The following is an 18,175-nucleotide window of genomic DNA, read 5'->3' as shown; positions in this document are numbered from 1 at the left end:
TATTTAATTTATTTATGAAAATAACTGTTGTAAATTGTTCAAGTTGTCTATCTGATGTAATATGAACATCATTAAAACATATTGATGGTAGTAATGCTCTTGAAAAATAAGGCATTTAATCCATTCATTTAGCCAATATGTTAAAGATGACTATTTTAACTGTAATGGGGAACGAGCAATGTAAAAAAATAATAATAATGGCCGTAGTGTCGCATTGTAAAATGATTTACGATTTATGATTCATGTTTTATTTCTTGTAGGATGAACAGTGTTCTGTTGATATGACGAGAGAGGTGGTCATCCGCTGCATGATAGAAGACGTCATTGGGGAGCATGAAGGAAATATAATCAAAGAATTCAACGTATGCAATCTTAATTTCAATTTATTAGATATGTGAATTTAAATCAAAATTATTGTTGGTTACTTCCCCAAGAGGCCATTATATTGTTGATTGGACTTCATCTGTATCTAAGAACACTGATCAAAGAAACTAAGTTTGAGATTTTCTCTTTTGATCAATATTTCTTAGGTTTTGAATCTCACTGCTGTTTAACGTTGCAGGACAACAAAGAACAGACAGGAACTGAACGGCTTGTGATGATAGTAATAGTGTCCAGAACAGGAGCTTCAACAACAAAGAAAGGAGCTTCTACAAGTGAGCCCATTGGACACTGGAATCGAGTTGTCGAGGGGGTGAAAGTTCTTACGGGCCTTGACGGTGTTCCTGTGTCCTCTTTGGTTTGACCTACTGTATGCACTGAATCTCCATTATCCGGGCACACAAAGTATTAATTTGAGGTATTTAAAAAAATAAAAAATAAATTATCTTGGAGCTTGATGCTTCAACGCTGTCAAACGGAGTCCAGTCTACACTGCTGTTTTAATACAATATTATTATGTACCAAGTCCAGTTGTTCAAATCTAGGTGTAAACCTTGTTTCTTATATCTATTTTTTTCAAACAACGCAACTGCATTGTGTATTTTGAACAATTTGTGCCTAGAAAAAGAAACACAAAAAGAGACTTGTTCTGCAAACTTTCAGTATTCTGTTCTGCTGGTAAAAGTGTAGTGAGTGTTTACTCTGAGAATACTAATAGATGATGTTTTTGTGACTGTTGTTGGCAATAATAAAGGAGTTTCATAATTCATCTTTGACGCCTATGTCTGTTAATAGCTGAATTGAGATTTAATTAAATTATTTGAATTAATCCACTCATTAAAAATAATAATACCAAATAATTTTTGTGTTAAATCAAAACAATTCCATTGAGTAGTATTCATTAGCATAGTGTTTTGTTTTGTCCAAGGAAACCAATATTTTTTGTTAAAATTTTACTTAATTGTTTTGTGTGTGCTATTAGCAGTTACTCATTTTGAATGGAAGAATGCATTTTGAATGAAGTTTTGTTGAGTTTAATTAATAATATTGCTTGTAATCTCTTGCCACAATTTTAAATGAGTAGATATGGTGTATTATTTTTTACAGTGTATAGTTTCCTTTCAGTCGGTAACGTTCGACGTAGTTGACGTATCGACTGATTGGGATCACGCCAGGGAGCCTAATATCTTCGAGTATTGTAAAAACGAGCCAAAGGACATTGGCGTGCGTGAATTACATCACAGGCCCCGGCCCTGCAGCGCGGGTATAAATACGGAAGTGGATGCACACACCAGTTGTTTTTCACTTCGGAGCTGATCGGTCTTTATGTCGATGTCTTTGAAGAGAGGTGTTGTATTACAACGAGTGAGTGTGTCAGTGCTTCTTCAGGAAGTCTTTCCCGATGTTGGTGATTATAGCACGTCAGCGGTGATAGCGAGCTTTCTAAGCTCTCAACTGCTGTTTTAACAGCAAAGCAAATATTTTGTTTGTGTTTGTTTGTCTGACGGTTGGTTGAGGGCGAGGAGAGTGAGTGCTTCACTGGTACAGGTTCTATCCCTGTCAGTGTTGCCGTGATTATTCCCCTGTGTGTGCTCCGGCACTGGTGAGAGTTTTTATTTTCCAGAAACAGCAACACGGGTGAGTCTTTTTCAAGATGTCATTCCACCCGTGCGTTTCTGGATGCGGTCGTTCCCTGTCCCCCTGGGATGGTCACAATTGTTGCATCAGGTGTTTGGGCTTACAGCACGCTGAAGCAGCTTTTGTGGATAGTTCATGTTCTCATTGCGGGACTGACTGTCTCAGTGTTGAGATCTAGACTCGCCTTTGTCCGCGAAGGTGAAGTCCCCATTTTTACACTTCACCCTCGGGTGACGTGTGATTTGGGTGATCATAGAATAGTGACGGAGATTCTGCCCGGTAACCATTCCCTGTGGAATCACGATTCCATCACACCGATACCAATGGATTCCTTTGTTGAGCGCGCTGGCCTGTCTGTAATGGACGGACCAGAGGTTCCATTGGAAATTCCCCAGGAGGATAGGATGCTGATTGCAACATCGGAGGGTGAGCTGGGCTCTGGAGATGATCCTTCATGGAGTTCAATGTTCAATGTTGCCTGAGCCGGATCCACAGTTATCAGCTAAGCTGAAACGGGCCGCCACGGCTGTCGGGCTCGAGTGGAACCCTCCACCGTGTCCCGCTCAGTCGCGGTTGGATGATTGGTTTCTCGGGGCGGGCCGTGCTGGTTCTCAGCCCGCCGCCCCAGTGCCTTTCTTTCCCGAGGTGCATGGAGAACTGACTAGAACATGGATGGCACCTTTTACTGCTGCAAACGATCTGGATAGTTTCTGCCCTCTCACTACCCTTGAAAGAGGGGCAGAGAGGTTACGTGGCTATCCCTCCAGTGGAGCGATCTGTCGCGACACACCTGTGTCCGGCGGCCGCTGCATCCGACTCAGGGGAGCCTCTTTTCCCTCTCGCCGGCCTGTGAGTTTTCGTCTGTTCTTACAGACGGAGCTTATGGAGCTTGCGGGCAAGCTGCTTCCTCTCTGCATGCCATGGCATTGTTACAGGTCTAACAGGCCAAAACACTCATGGATATGCACAAGGGGAGTCTAGACCGTGAGCTCCGCACTGCAACTGACTTGGCTCTCCGGAGCACAAGCCATTGCTCCCATGAGAGAACGTGGTGTTCGTGTCCTCAACTACCTCAACAATTGGCTGATACTAGCTCAGTCACGAGAACAGTTGTGCAAACACAGGGATTTGTTGCTCCAACATATTAGCCAGTTGGGTCTTCGGGTCAACTGGGAAAAGAGCAAACTCACCCCTGGGCAGAGGATCTCTTTTCTCGGTATGGAGTTGGACTCTGTCAAACAGACTGCACGCCTCACAGAGGAATGTGTCCAGTCGGTGCTGAACTGCAGGAAGATGTTCAATAGCAGGTCAATGGTCCCACTGAAACTTTTTCAGAGGCTGAAGTAATTCATGAGTGAAGATAATGGGTTAGTGGATATTTGGCGTCTGGTGAATCCATGTGAGAGGGAGTTCACATGTTATTCACATTGTCATAAATCCCACTCCAGAATTGATATGTTTCTGATCTTGAATACCATGACAAAGCATGTTACGCACTGCAAAATAAATGCCATCGCTTTATCAGATCATACGGTATGGGATAAATATCCTATCTAAAGTATTGCAGCCACGGATCAAAAAAATATATATATGTAAAAATATGTTGCACAAACTGTAAAAAAATATATAATAAGCGTGAATCAAGAAATAACAAGCATGAATAAAAACTTTAAACGCATTAAAAGTTATTTTGCACAAAACTTAAACTTATGGTCATGCTTTCTTAAAAAGTATGTTTTCCTTGGTTTTATTACTCTGTACTTTGTGCTCTCTTGCATTTTCTGCTCATATTTTACTCTTTTGTACGCTTGTGCTGTTTTTCTCTTTGCTCTTCTTTCTATGTTCTGCACTTGCTCTCCCAAATGTTGCAGTTCGAGTTTCATGTAAATTAGGGCGGGCTTAAGCATCACCATTGGTCCACTAGTTCTAGATTGACAGCTCCTCCTCTAGCCAATCAGTCGAAGAGGGGAGTTGACGTCACATCAATGCGACTCGTGGCTACTGATTCTTACTTATACAGGGAAAGACGACCATCAACTCAGCTGGCAAAAATCTTTCCGTGGCAGGACACCTTTAAACTGCATGTGTGCCTGCAACTCAACCTGTTACCGGTATATACCGTAAAACTTCGAATAATAGGGCTCACTTGCGTGCGCAATCTGCTCCATACAACTGGCTTAAGCAGACGATCTGATGGGTTTTAGAAGACTAAATACAACCCGAAACTAAAAAACAGACCAGGCCTCTATTTGAGACCGCCCTTTATTTAATTGGGCGATGGATCTAATTCCATCGTCAAGTTTGCGGACGACACTACGGTGATTGGTCTCATCAGCAACAACGATGAGACTGCCTATAGGGAGGAGATCAAGCACCTGGCCACATGGTGCACCGAAAATAACCAGCTCCTCAACACCACCAAAACGAAGGAGCTCATCGTGGACTTCAGGAAAGTGTCAAGAGGCACACACGACACCATCTACATCAATGGAATGGCTGTTGAGCGTGTCTCCAGTTTCAAGTTCCTGGGGACCCACATCTCGGCGGACATGACCTGGACAACCAACACCTCCAGCCTGGTCAAGAAGGCTCACCAGCGCCTCTTCTTCCTGAGGACACTGAGGAAGAATCAGCTTTCCTCCACTATCCTGGTGAACTTCTATCGCTGTGCAATAGAAAGCATCCTGACCAACTGTGCTACAGTGTGGTATGGGAGCTGTTCTGTTGCAGAGCGCAAGGCACTGCAGCGGGTGGTGAAAACCGCCCAGCGCATCACTGGGACTCCACTACCTGCCATCGAGCACATCCAGAGGAAACGCTGTCTGCATCGAGCTCGCAGCATCCTTAAGGACTCCTCTCACCCAGCCCACAGACTGTTTTCTCTCCTGCCCTCCGGCAGGCGTTTCAGGTGCCTCCGGACCAGGACCAGCAGACTAAAGAACAGTTTTTTCCCCAGAGCTGTCTCTTTATTAAACTCTAACCCTCATTGATCCCACTCCCCTTATATACTGATTGACTCTCCTCTCCCTCCTCACACCTGCCTCCATTTTGTTATTTGCAATACTATAATGTTAATTTGCACTGCTGACTGTTATTACAGTAACAACTGTTTACATATGCATCTTGCACTACTACCTTGACTGGAATATGCTCATTTGCACTGCCGACTGTTTATTTACAGTACCGACTGTTATATATACATTGCAATATCGTACCTTAACTGTAATATGCAATTACTTTCCACTGCACTCACTCGGATAGCTTCTGTCCAAACTTTATTTGCACTACTTTAAATCCATTGTTATACTGCTCATTAGCCTAACTTATACATATATCTATTTGTAAAATTCTGTTTATAGTAATATCCATCTGTATATTATGCTCACATTCTGTTTATAGTAACAGCCATCTGTATATATATTCATAGTACATATCTATCTGTAAAATTATGTTTATAGTAACAGCCATCTGTATATTATATTCAGTACATATCTATCTGTAAACATTCTGTTTATAGTAATAGCCATCTGTATATTATTATATTCAGTACATATCTAGCTGTAAATTCTGTTCACAGTAAGAGTTATCTGTATATTATATTCATAGGACAATCTATCTGTAAATTTTTGTTTATAATAGTATTCAACTCTATATTTATTCAGTACATATCCATGTTCTGCACTTATGAACCACTGTATATCCTGCACTTGCTGCTATTGCACTTCTGGTTAGACCTAAACTGCATTTCGTTGCCTTGTACCTGTACTTGTGTAATGACAATAAAGTTGAATCTAATCTAATCTAATCTAATTTATCCAAACCAGTGGCGTAGCCACAAGGGGATTTTTGATTGCTTAAAATAAAATAATAAAAATAAGAAATTGTTGATGTGTTAGTCTAATTGATAGATTGACCAATCAAAATACTGCGTGGTAAAATGCGGCTGTTTTTAAACTTGATTTGACGTGTTGTGCGTAACCTACGCTGCCATCTTCGCGACGTGTGAGAGTTCATGCGGTGACAATGGCAGCGTTGTGCAAAGTACAATATTACGCACGAAAAGATGAGCGAGAAGGAGAAAATAAGCCATCTACATCTGAGTTTGCTTCAGCTTACTACAAGACGACAGCGAGTGAAGCGGCTAGGAGACAGAAACGCACATATTTCATCACACAATAGCGGTGAGACTTAGATTCAGATCGGCACAATGTGCATTGGCTTGTTTGCACTTTGCAATTGATGAACCGCCTTCACAACCAGTGATGACCACATTTCCTGTATAGCCTATATCTGTTGTGTATGAAGAGTTTGGTTTCAAAACGCGATAAATCCATTATGATTAATTTGAGTAATAATGTGTTTTCTTTACCTAAGCCCCTTTCACACAGAGATTCCGGAAAATACACGGATAAAGTGACCCAGGATTTGACCCGGGTTCATTTGATTTTGGTTCATTCACACTGCCAGTGATTTTCCGGAATCAGAGAGCGCGTTCACACACAACCCGTGTATGTCCCGGAAAGACACGTGACATCGATGTGACTTGTAATGTCTCAGCAGCGTCTTCAGTTTGCTTATGAGCTGCGATTTCTCTCTCGAGAAACCACGCTTGTGCATTTATTTCTCTGATTCGATCATAAACTTGCGCATTACGTACCGTTTCACAGCTGGCGAACGATCCCGGCTTCAGCGTCATCACTACGACACGGCATTATTACGGCTTTTGTTCACACAGCGCGCGTCCCGGGACTGAACACGGCAATGTTACTAGGTCCCCAACCCGGCATCGATCCCGGCATTAAACCCGGGTCGTGTTTGCGTTCACACAGAAGGCGTTCCGGCAATTTGCCGGCAATTTCCCGGGTTCAATGCGCTGTGTGAAAGGGGCTCAAGAGTGTGGAAAGATGAAAACCACTATTTTTTGTTTCAAACTTTCACATAGCATATTTAGGTTATAATAACATATTTTCAAATCCAGATTTTGATTTTCAAATATTTATTATAAAAAAGGATTAGTTTCCCCCCAAAATGCAATAAATTCATGACACTTTTTTTCCAAAATGCAATTAATCCATTGAATCAATATAAAAGTTATTTTTCATATTTTAACTGTTGAAAATACACAACAAAGTAAGTTGATCCACATATGACAGCCTCTGAACTTGGTCAATACTAATCTTATTTAACTTGCAGGCACTGGACTAAAAATAGCCAACATAATAATTTTATAATCGCCCATGTAGACTCATGTAAAAGATAATTATCACCGATCTCTGTCGTAGGCTGCTATAGCCAAGGGCCTAGGCTATATATATATATATATATATATATATATATATATATATATATATATATATATATAAGTTGCCCCCTCATTTTAAGATGGGCCCCCCCAAAAATAAAATTCTGGCCATGCCCCTGATCCAAACCTGTAGCCACACCAGGCGTGTAAAAGAGACAGGCGTCTATTTGGGACTCGGCTATTATTTGAAGTTTTACGGTATGTCTACCTGGCAATAAGTTATCGTTAAATTCGTCATCGTAACGACGACCTGTCACAGTTGTACCTGTCTGATGATCCATCATTCACCTCTATTGCACTTACCTCTGGACCTGGCACCGCGAGTGTCGATCTTCTCCGAGCAACACAACAGTGTTTCATCAAAGAATTGCAGATTTGAACGAGAAGTTTGAACGAATAACTCGTTCGTAAAAACAGTAACATGCCACCACCTACTGGCCATTTTACTTTCATATTTAATCAATGACAAGGATGGGCAATGTCGGTCCTGGTGCAGAGTTTAGCTCCTCCAACCCTAATCAAACACACCTGAACCAGCTAATCATCATCTTTAGGATAATTAATACTACAGACAGGTGAGGTTTTTATCGGAGTTGACACTAAACTCTGCAGGACAGCAGCACTCCAGAAACAACGCATGCTATGCAACATGTAAATATGTAAGCTATGTAAATAAACACAATAAATATGTAATAAATCACTGTATATTAAATCCAACTGGTTTCTGTATATCTTCTCTGTAACACAATCATTTTCAATAATCTTTTGTCAAATTTGGCGAGGTTAATAAAAAAGGTAGGCAATGCGTAACGTTAGCGGTGACAGGTCTAAGTCCTAAAGTCTTTTGACAATGGCCGTTTTTAACTTAGTTTTTGCAAAGAATTGTAGCGTTTCATAACTGTGGGATGTTTCACTTACAGCAGCCTTAGCATATTGACATCATGAGCCAAGTATGTGTGTAATGTGTGCACATTAACATTCTCATGTATCTCAAAAAAGATGAATTTAATTATTTATGTCCAGAGTTCAGATAGCTTTACTGCTTGAAAGTCTTTGTAAAGTTAAATTAAACTGTCATCTTCCCCTGTATAAGTAAGAATTAGTAGCCACGAGTCGCATTGATGTGACTTCAACTCCCCTCTTCGACTGATTGGCTAGAGGAGGAGCTGTCAATCTAGAACTAGTGGACCAATGGTGATGCTTAAGCCCACCCTAATTTACATGAAACTCTAACTGCAACATTTGGGAGAGCAAGTGCAGAACATAGAAAGAAGAGCAAAGAGAAAAACAGCACAAGCGTACAAAAGAGTAAAATATGAGCAGAAAATGCAAGAGAGCACAAAGTACAGAGTAATAAAACCAAGGAAAACATACTTTTTAAGAAAGCATGACCATAAGTTTAAGTTTTGTGCAAAATAACTTTTAATGCGTTTAAAGTTTTTCTTCATGCTTGTTATTTCTTGATTCACGCTTATTATATTTTGATCCGTGAACACGTTGTTTGCTATTCTGATCATTTTGCATTGTTTTTTTCAGTTTGTGCAACATATTTTTACATGTGTTTTAAAATTTTTGATTCACGCTTATTAATTTTTGATCCGTGTCTGCAATACTTTAGACGGGATATTGATCCCATACATGCGGCCATTAAGTTAGGTATTGATATTAACTGTGACAGAAAAGAGAGAAAAGGCAGATGGAGATTAAATACTTCACTTCTATCTCATGTGACATCTTTAGTTTATCGTTACAGCTGCAGTCGGCAAGTCTGGCAGATTGAGTGGACTTAGTCAAAATTTTGAATGTTTACAACTCTCATGCCCCTCCCCCACTACCAACGAGCACCCTCCTATCAAGTTTGTGCTCGTCAGTGCGTGTGCACCATGTTTTCTGTGACCGCGTCCGTCTCTTCAGCATTGATCAACACCATGGACTTGGAGTTAGGCTGCCCTGGCTAATCTATCCATAGATAGCAATAACCGTGGAATTGGAAGCTTGTTAGTAGATTTTCTCTCCGCCATCACGCTTCGTGCAATCTTCAGGCGAACTTCAGGCGTGTGCATGTGATATTGTAACGCGCACGAGGGAGGGGGGATCTGTGGCGTGTGCACGACCTGTGATTGACAGTCAGATCTCACACCCCCCTGCGGTGATTGGACCCGATGATCCGGGAGCGGTGGATTTTTGCAAAACAAATAACAAGGTCCAGGTGGAGTTAGAAGCTTGTTTTTTTTCTAAAACCATAGTGTCGATTTCACTGAATATGATTAAAAAAAAATTGCCGACGGCAGCTTTAAAAGAAGATTTACAGTCTTTTTTTAAAATTAATACTGGTATTACTGATAGAAGATCAACTGAATGGGAGACATCTAAGGCATACATCAGAGGGAAGATAATAGGCTATGCATCTAAACGGAAAAGGAAGGATCTGGACAGAATACACGAATTAGATAATAAAATTAAGAATTATGAAAAATTATTATCCCAATGCTTTTCGAATCAGTTGTATCAAGATATTTATAAACTTAAATTTGAAATCCAGGAAATATATAATAAAAAGGTAGAATACACCTTATTTAGATTAGGAACTACTTTGAGGATGAGGATGGGGAGAAAACTGGTAAACTACTAGCCAGGCAGTTTAAGCAAAATAATACATGTCAATTTGTCACGTATTATTTACAGGTGAATTTGTTAAAAAGGCCAATAGCAGAACTTGAAGTGAATGGTAAGTCATCAGGATTAGATGGGCTCCCTGTTGAATATTGTAAACAGTATATAGATTTACTTGCACCTATTTTAACAGAAGTATATACTGTAATGAGGCATATGCTAAGGGATTAATGATGCTCTAATATCTCTGATTCCTAAGAAAGATAGAGATTCCACTGAACCCTCAAATTATCAACCGATAAGCCTGATTAATGTAGATTGTAAGATTTTAGGTCAAATTATTGCTTTACGGTTAGAGAAGGTGTTATCCAACAATATAAACCCTGATCAAGTTGGATTTATGAGGAATAGGTCATCAACAGACAACATGAGACGGTAACTACACTTAATTTGGCTAAAAAGACAAGAAACCGACCCAACTATTGCCCCCTCACTTGATGCAGAAAAGTTGTTCGATCGGGTTCATTGTGAATTTTTATTTAAAGCGTTGTCAAATTTTGGGTTGGGCCATGTTTTATCAAGTGGGTCCAAACATTGTACAAAACACCTAAGGCATGTGTGATTACCATCGGTAAAGTTTCCCCGTTTTTTGGCCTTACCAGGGAGAACGGTGTCCGCTGTCGCCATTATTGTTCAACATCACATTGAAACCTCTGGCCATCGCAATCAGGGCTAATATAAACATTTTAGGCGTACAGGGAGGCGACAAAGAACAATTATTTTTTTATATGCCGATTACATTTTAGCCTTGATAAAAGATCCAGATAAGTCCTTACATCATTTAATGGGGACAGTCCAATCCTATTCTAAATTATCTGGATATAAGATTAACTGGACAAAGTCTGAAGCTATGCCTATATCCGGAATATGTAACGCAAATGTGGTAACTAAATTTGGCTTTAGATGGATCCCAAGACAGATAAACTATTTGGTTATCAAGATAAACAAGGAGTTAGAAGAGATTCCTATGTTAAATTTGACACCACTTTTACAAAACATAAGAAATAACCCGGACAAATGGGGAAAAATTCAGTTAACCTTATGGGGGAAGGTGAATATAATTAAGATGGTGGTCTCGCCTCAGCTTAACTACATGCTTATGATGCTGCCACTTACCACACCACAGCTGATTCGTAATCACTATGATATAATGGTGAAACATTTCCTAGAAAAGGCCCAGGATAAAGCTTAGCAAATTATGTGCCTCTCGGGATAAGGGAGGGTTGGGACTACCAGACCCTCGGCTCTATCAGGTATCTTATGAAATGGCCAAATTGGCCAAACATTGGAACAATAATAGTCAATTAGATTGGTTTACTATTGAGAAAACTTTGTCTCAGCCATACAGCCCTATTGAGCATTTGTCTCAATGTTTGGACATGACCACATACCCTATCATGAGGCATTCCAGAGAGGTATGGGCGAAGAGTCACAAGATGCACAAAATATCACAATGTAAACAACCATACTCTTCCCTATGGCATAATTATGCTATTTGTATCAGGAAATCACATACTGGAAAAAAATGGCATATGAATGACTTGTGCACAAAATATTTTGAGCAAATGGCTTGGAACAACAATACCATTATCAGCCAAATTGTGTCTGTTTGGAGAAGGGGAGCAGATGCCAAATATTTCAAATGGAGAGTTCGCAGAGATCATGGTGGGGGTCTCTGGGACGGCTAGAGTCATTAGAGTCAGTTAGAAGAATGGGTCAACATAATGACAAAGATAGACTCTTATGAACGTTTGCTTTACAAACTACATAATAAGAGCAGAGCATGTGTGCGTGTGTGTATCCCTGTCAGGGAAGATGTCTTACGGTATCTGACGTTGTCTGTCCATGTGACACAATAACTCTGACTCCTCATTATTATGCACTACTTAGCCCTTTTCTTCTTTTTCTCTCTTTTTTTTTCTTTTTCTCTCTTTTTTTTTTCTCATTTAGTATTCCGTTGCCTTCTGTTAATAGCAACCACTGTATATATTTTGGCCTTATATGTACTGTAGCATTTGTATCTGTAATCTGTGTTTTGTATGATATTGTCATGTACCGGATGAAAACAATAAAAACTTGAATTATAAAAAAAAAAAAAGAGTATAATTTCAAACGTACTCGGTTACTAACGTAACCTCTGTTCTCTCTAGAGAGGGAACGAGTATTGCGTAAGTTGCTTACGCTGCGGGAAAGTCTCCTTTCTCGAGATACCGAAGCCAAAAATTATCCTTAATTTTTTTTTAAATCTTGTCAACGCAGTGCGGCAGCCTGCAGACCTAGGGCAGGCGACTCGCGTGCCCATTGGCTGCTCTGCGGCAACTGCAGCAGCCTATGGCTGAGCCTTGCGCGTGACGTCACGTCCAATGAGCGCGCTTGGCGCGCTTAATGCGTCACAGCCCGTCATTAGGGGTGTGGCTTAGCGTATATAAGCAAGGTACAGAGGCTGCTTCGCTGGTTTCTGTCGCATGAAGCGAAATGAGCTCGTGGCGAGAGCACGGCGGGTTACGCAATACTCGTTCCCTCTCTAGAGAGAACAGAGGTTACGTTAGTAACCGAGTACGTTCTCTTACGAGAGGTTCTCTCGTATTGCGTAAGCTAGCTTACGCTGCGGGAACACCCTTGTCAACGCCGTGCGCGCGCCCAGCATCCTGAATGAATCCCATGGAGAGCCCAGGGAACGCGAAGCGGAGCTGGGCGGCCGAGATACCACAGTACACAAGCACATAATATGGGACAGGGAGCGGGACAGGGAGCGGCACAGCCGGTCCAACTGATACTTCCACATAGTGCAGCTCAACCAGTAGAGCTAAATAGCAACATAGCCCGCGCGCAGACAGTGGGCTGGCTACGCGAGACTAGACTGATAACACTTTGGCCTGCAAAGCGGGAACTTCCAGGTTGTAAAACCTAACAAATGTGGAAGGGGAGGCCCAGCCTGCCGCTGCACAAAAGTCATGAATGGGAATCCCACTGGACCACGCCCACGATGAGGCCATGCCTCTGGTGGAGTGCGCTCGAATGCCCAAAGGGCACTGCAGGTTTTTAGATGCGTAAGCAGCTGCGATAGTGTCAACTATCCATCTGGATAGGGTGTGTTTCGAGGCGGCGAGACCCTTGGTGCGCCCACCAAACGAAACAAAGAGCTGCTCTGAACACCTGAAGGCGGCGGAGCGTGAAATATAGCTTCTCAGCGCCCTGACTGGGCAGAGGAGATTACTATCTGCCTCGCAGCCAGCATTCGGCAGGGCTGAAAGGGAAATGACCTGCGCTCTGGAGGGAGTGCCCAAAATTTTGGGGACATACCCATGCCTCGGTCTGAGAATAACTTTAGAGTCATTGGGTCCGAACTCGAGGCACGCAGCGTTAGTGGATAACGCGTGAAGGTCTCCCACACGTTTTACTGAAGACAGTGCTATCAGAAAAACGGTTTTGAGCGTGAGGTATTTCATATCCACAGTTTCCAGGGGTTCAAAGGGATGTGCTTTCAGCGCGTCTAAGACCAGTGAAAGATCCCACATAGGAACCGAAGGGGTCGCGGGGGGTTCATCCTCCTAGCTCCTCTAAGGAAGCGGATGACAAACTCGTTCCTTCCCAATGCGCGGCCCGGCTCTGAGACAGAGAACGCTGAAATGGCCGCGACATAGACTTTGAGCGTGGAGGGGGACCTGCCCGCGTCCAGTAGCTCTTGAAGGAAGCACAATACTTGCGATACCCCACGTGTCTGTGGATCGAGCCCTCTGGCAGTGCACCATTTGTTAAACACCGACCATTTAGACGTGTAGAGCCGCCTCGTGGAGGGAGCTCTAGATTGTATGATCGTGTTCATCACCCCTTCTGGTAAATCAGCATGTAATTGTTGAGGCTCCACGCATGCAGAGACCAGCGCTCTGGGTGGGGATGCCAAATCGAGCCGCGGGCTTGAGAGAGAAGGTCTCTCCGCACCGGGATCGGCCAAGGGGCTGAATCTGCCAATTGTATGAGTTCCGGGAACCAAGCTTGGTTCTCCCAGAACGGGGCTATGAGGAGCACTGTATGGCGCGCTTTCCTGGCTCTCTCGATGACCTGAGGCAGCAGAGAGACCGGGGGAAAAGCATATAGCCGGCCACTGCTGCAGCGTCCTCGCTCTTGAAAAGAATACTGGGCAGTGTGCGTTGTCTTTTGACGCAAAGAGGTCGACTTTCGCTCTGCCAAAGCGGCGCCACAGCGACTGGACTGTTTGGAGGTGTAGAGACCACCCCCCAGGGGAACGGTGTCCCTGGACAGTCTGTCGGGGCCCTCGTTCAGATGGCCAGGCACATGCGATGCTCTCAGAGAGCGCCGAGAGTGCTGAGCCCATACGAGGAGGCGTTCCGTCAGGGCGCAGAGCTTTTCTTTTTTTTTTTTTTTATCTGACACCGCCCTGGTGGTTCACATAGGCCACTACTGATGTGTTGTCCGTGCGGACTAGAACATGGTGACCATGGAGGAATAGGAGGAAGTGCATGAGCGCTTTCTCGACCGCGAGCATCTCTAGACAGTTTATGTGTAGGAGATTCTCCTGGTCTGACCAGCGGCCATAGACCGGTCTGCCTTCGAAGAGCGCTCCCCAACCTAGGTTGGACGCGTCTGTTGAGACAACTTTCCGGTGTGAAATCACTCCCATAATCACTCCAGTGTGATACCATTCAGCTGCTAGCCAGGGCTGCAGGGCTGAGACACAGCCCTGAGTCACTCTGATTAGCGAGCCACCGGTCGCCCAGGCTCGATGGGATACGCGCGCTCTTAGCCAGCGTTGAAGCGGGCGCATGCGCAGTAAACCCAGCTGAAGCACTGCCGCAGCTGAGGCCATATGCCCCAGGATGCGCTGGAATGCTTTCAGCGGAACCCGGCTGCCTTCTTTGAAGGATGCGGCGAGGCGCCGGATGCGGCGCGCGCGCTGCTCCGACAATCTGGCCGTCATCGCCACCGAGTCCAGTTCTATTCCGAGAAAGGAAATTGACTGACGGGGCGAGAGCGAGCTCTTGGTCCAATTGACCGCTAGACCCAGACCTTCCAGATGGCTGAGAAGCGCTGTTCTGTGAGACACAAGTTCTGTCTCTGACTGCGCTAGAACAAGCCAGTCGTCCAGATAGTTCAGAATTCGCATTCCCTGACTTTTCAGGGGCGCGAGAGCCGTGTCCATGCATTTCGTAAATGTACGGTGTGCTAAAGACAGGCCGAACGGCAGGACTGTGTATTGATAAGCTCGACCGTCGAAGGCGAATCTCAAGAATGGCCTGTGACGGGGGGTTATCTGGATCTGGAAACACGCGTCTTTCAGATCGAGAGAGATAAACCAGTCTCCTGGGCGGATCTGCGCAAGGATCTGTCTGGTTGTAATCATCTTGAACGGCCGTCTCATGAGAGCCGTGTTCAGATGTCTCAGATCTGAAATAGGTCTTAATGCTCCGTCCTTCTTGGGAACGAGGAAGTAACGGCTGTAACAGCCTGACTCGCTCAAGGAAGGATGAACCTGTTCTATGGCCCCTTTGCGCAGCAGCTTTGCTATTTCTGCTCGAATCAGGTGCGCTGCTTCTAAACCCACTTTCGTCTCTGTCTGCACTAGAAGCGCGGGGGGCGACGAGCGAATTGAGGCGAATAGCCGTGTTTTGTAGTGTTCAACACCCATTCTGACGCGCCCTGAATAGCTTCCCATGCTTTTGCACGCATAGCTAGGGGTCGAATGGTCTCTGGGTTCAGATTGCCGCGCTGCGCGGGATGGAGAACCTGTATCAGAGAGGATGGGGCGGCGCGTGCGCCGCCGGTGCTCGAACACGGGGGCTGATAAACAGTATTGGCCGGCTGTACAGCGTTCAGTAGCTCGGTCCTGAAGGATGGAGCGCGTTTTGCTGTCAAACACCCCTGGCGCGAGAGCGGCGTGGGGGATATAGTGTCTGAAAGTGAGTGCGCGTGCTCGTGAGCGGGCGCAGGGTTTACACTTATAACACGGCCAGTGTTTAGGAAGCTTTAGAGGGTCTGTAACCCGGGGTAACCGTATGGCAGAGCGAGCAGCGGGTAGGTGTGAGCACAGAGTTGTGGGCACATTTACTACACTTAATACTCGAGCGGCGAGTGTCCGCCTATGAGAGAGCGCTCTGAGCGCGTTACCGGGGAGACCGTGTTTGTGTGTAGCAGTGAGCACGTGGGAGTGGGCACATTTTCTACACGTATAACACCATCGGTGTTATAGGAAACTGATAGAGCGAGAAGCTTTGATGGCTCATAAGTTTAGACGCTCATAAATACTCAAGCACCATCCTGCGAGATACGGGTTCGCTTTCTGTATGTGAGAAAGCTGGCCGCGAGCTCGGAGAAGCCAGCAGAAAAAATATTTATCTGCCGCCAGAGCAGGATTCGAACACGCGTCTCCCGTGTGGAAGTCCAATGCTCTGCCACTGAGCCACAGGAGCACACATAAACTTTTAGTTAGTGCGAGCATATGACCGAGCGATGTTTCGTTTCGGCGTTTGTTTGCAGACGCGCGCGTGTAATAAAACAGGCTCGTTACTGCAGTATAGTATTTCCAGCCGCCTGAACTTGGAGGGGACTGAGAATATACGAGGACGAAAACACTCTCTTCCTCTTTTCGCCGGTGCTCGTGACGTCCGCTCTGATGTCCTTTGAGAACGGCGCAGTTGCGCGGCTCGAACAAGGGAGAGAGAGCGGGAAGATGTCATCATGTGCTATGACATCGTATGTTTGGAGGCGTGCGTGTATTAAAACAGGCTCGTTAACTGCAATATTGATATTTCTAGTCGCCTGAGCTTAGGAGGGGACTGAGAAATGTGTGAGAAACGGAGGTGGCCGGAGAGTGACGCGCGCGACCGAGACGCGGGGTAGCTTTCTTATAACGTAAAGGAAGCCAGCCCGTGACCGTCTACTTCTGACATCCCTTGTGAGCGGCGCGTTTGCGCGGCTCGAACAGAGGGGGAGAGCGCAGGGAGGGGCGTGCGTCGTCCGGGGGGTAGCTTTCTTGTAACGTAAAGGAAGCTATAGCCCGAGACCGTCCGTTTCTGACATCCCTTGTGAGCGGCGCCGTTTGCGCGGCTTGACAGAGGGGAGAAAGCAGCTGTCTAAGAAAACAGCGCTGTCTGCTTCATCCCCTGAGGCGACGGCAGTGCGGGCGAAGCCGGCCGCTGCGCGTCGGAAGGTGGGGGGGAGAAGGAAATAGCGAGGCTCGCGGGAGGGGCTCCGGCGAGCGCTCAGCTGTCATAGAAGCCCAGGCAGAGAGCGCAGATACATGGCAGTCTCTGTCGCTGAGCGTGGCTCACACGAGCCACAGGATGAGCGAGGCATTTGCAACAACGCCTCGCGCTCTTTTAGATGCAAGTGTGTCGCGGGGCGAACACACAGAACACACAACATAGAGCAAGTAAAGGATATGTATGCTGGATGGCGTAGCAGGCAGGGAAGGCTGAAGGCGGCGAAGCGGCCGGCGTCCTCAGGCTGAAATCCTTCGGCTTGCTGGTCGCTTGATTCGACGGTGGCTTCCTCAGAGATCAGCGATGCGAAGAGCTTCGCTGAAGAGATAGAAATCAGTGAAGCAGCCTCTGTTCCTTGCTTATATACGCTAAGCCACACCCCTAATGACGGGCTGTGACGCATTAAGCGCGCCAAGCGCGCTCATTGGACGTGACGTCACGCGCAAGGCTCAGCCATAGGCTGCTGCAGTTGCCGCAGAGCAGCCAATGGGCACGCGAGTCGCCTGCCCTAGGTCTGCAGGCTGCCGCACTGCGTTGACAAGATTTAAAAAAAAATTAAGGATAATTTTTGGCTTCAGTATCTCGAGAAAGGAGACTTTCCCGCAGCGTAAGCTAGCTTACGCAATACGAGAGAACCTCTCGTAAGAGAACTGCTGTAAGCAAAACCATGCATATGGCTGAGGAGATATAGATTTTAACAAATCAAAACCATTCATGACCTCGAATGCAAACATTAGCCATTAAATACATACCACATAAAATACAACCGCAAACAAGTGTTTTATATTTGATCATTTATAAATTAGTGTATAATGGATGATGAGCATGCACATTGAAAAAGGAGATTCAGATTTTATAAATATGTTTATAGAATAGTAATACTTACTTATAAATAAGTATAAATGGGGCTATAATTCATTATAGGCATGGACTTAATAGAAAGTGTTACCTTATCTTCATT

The 18,175-nt window shown here is 44.7% G+C and overlaps 1 protein-coding gene across 1 annotated transcript in view; it reads right to left on the bottom strand.

Annotated features, from left to right (window-relative positions):
• Positions 1–18,175, bottom strand: part of LOC311283504 (uncharacterized protein) — a 333,540-nt gene that overhangs the window by 302,166 nt on the left and 13,199 nt on the right. The window lies entirely within an intron of this gene.

Source organism: Rutilus rutilus, assembly GCF_951802725.1.
Source record: "Rutilus rutilus genome assembly, chromosome: 23".
NCBI lineage: Eukaryota > Metazoa > Chordata > Actinopteri > Cypriniformes > Leuciscidae > Rutilus > Rutilus rutilus.
This window is presented reverse-complemented; position numbering and strand designations above follow the sequence as displayed.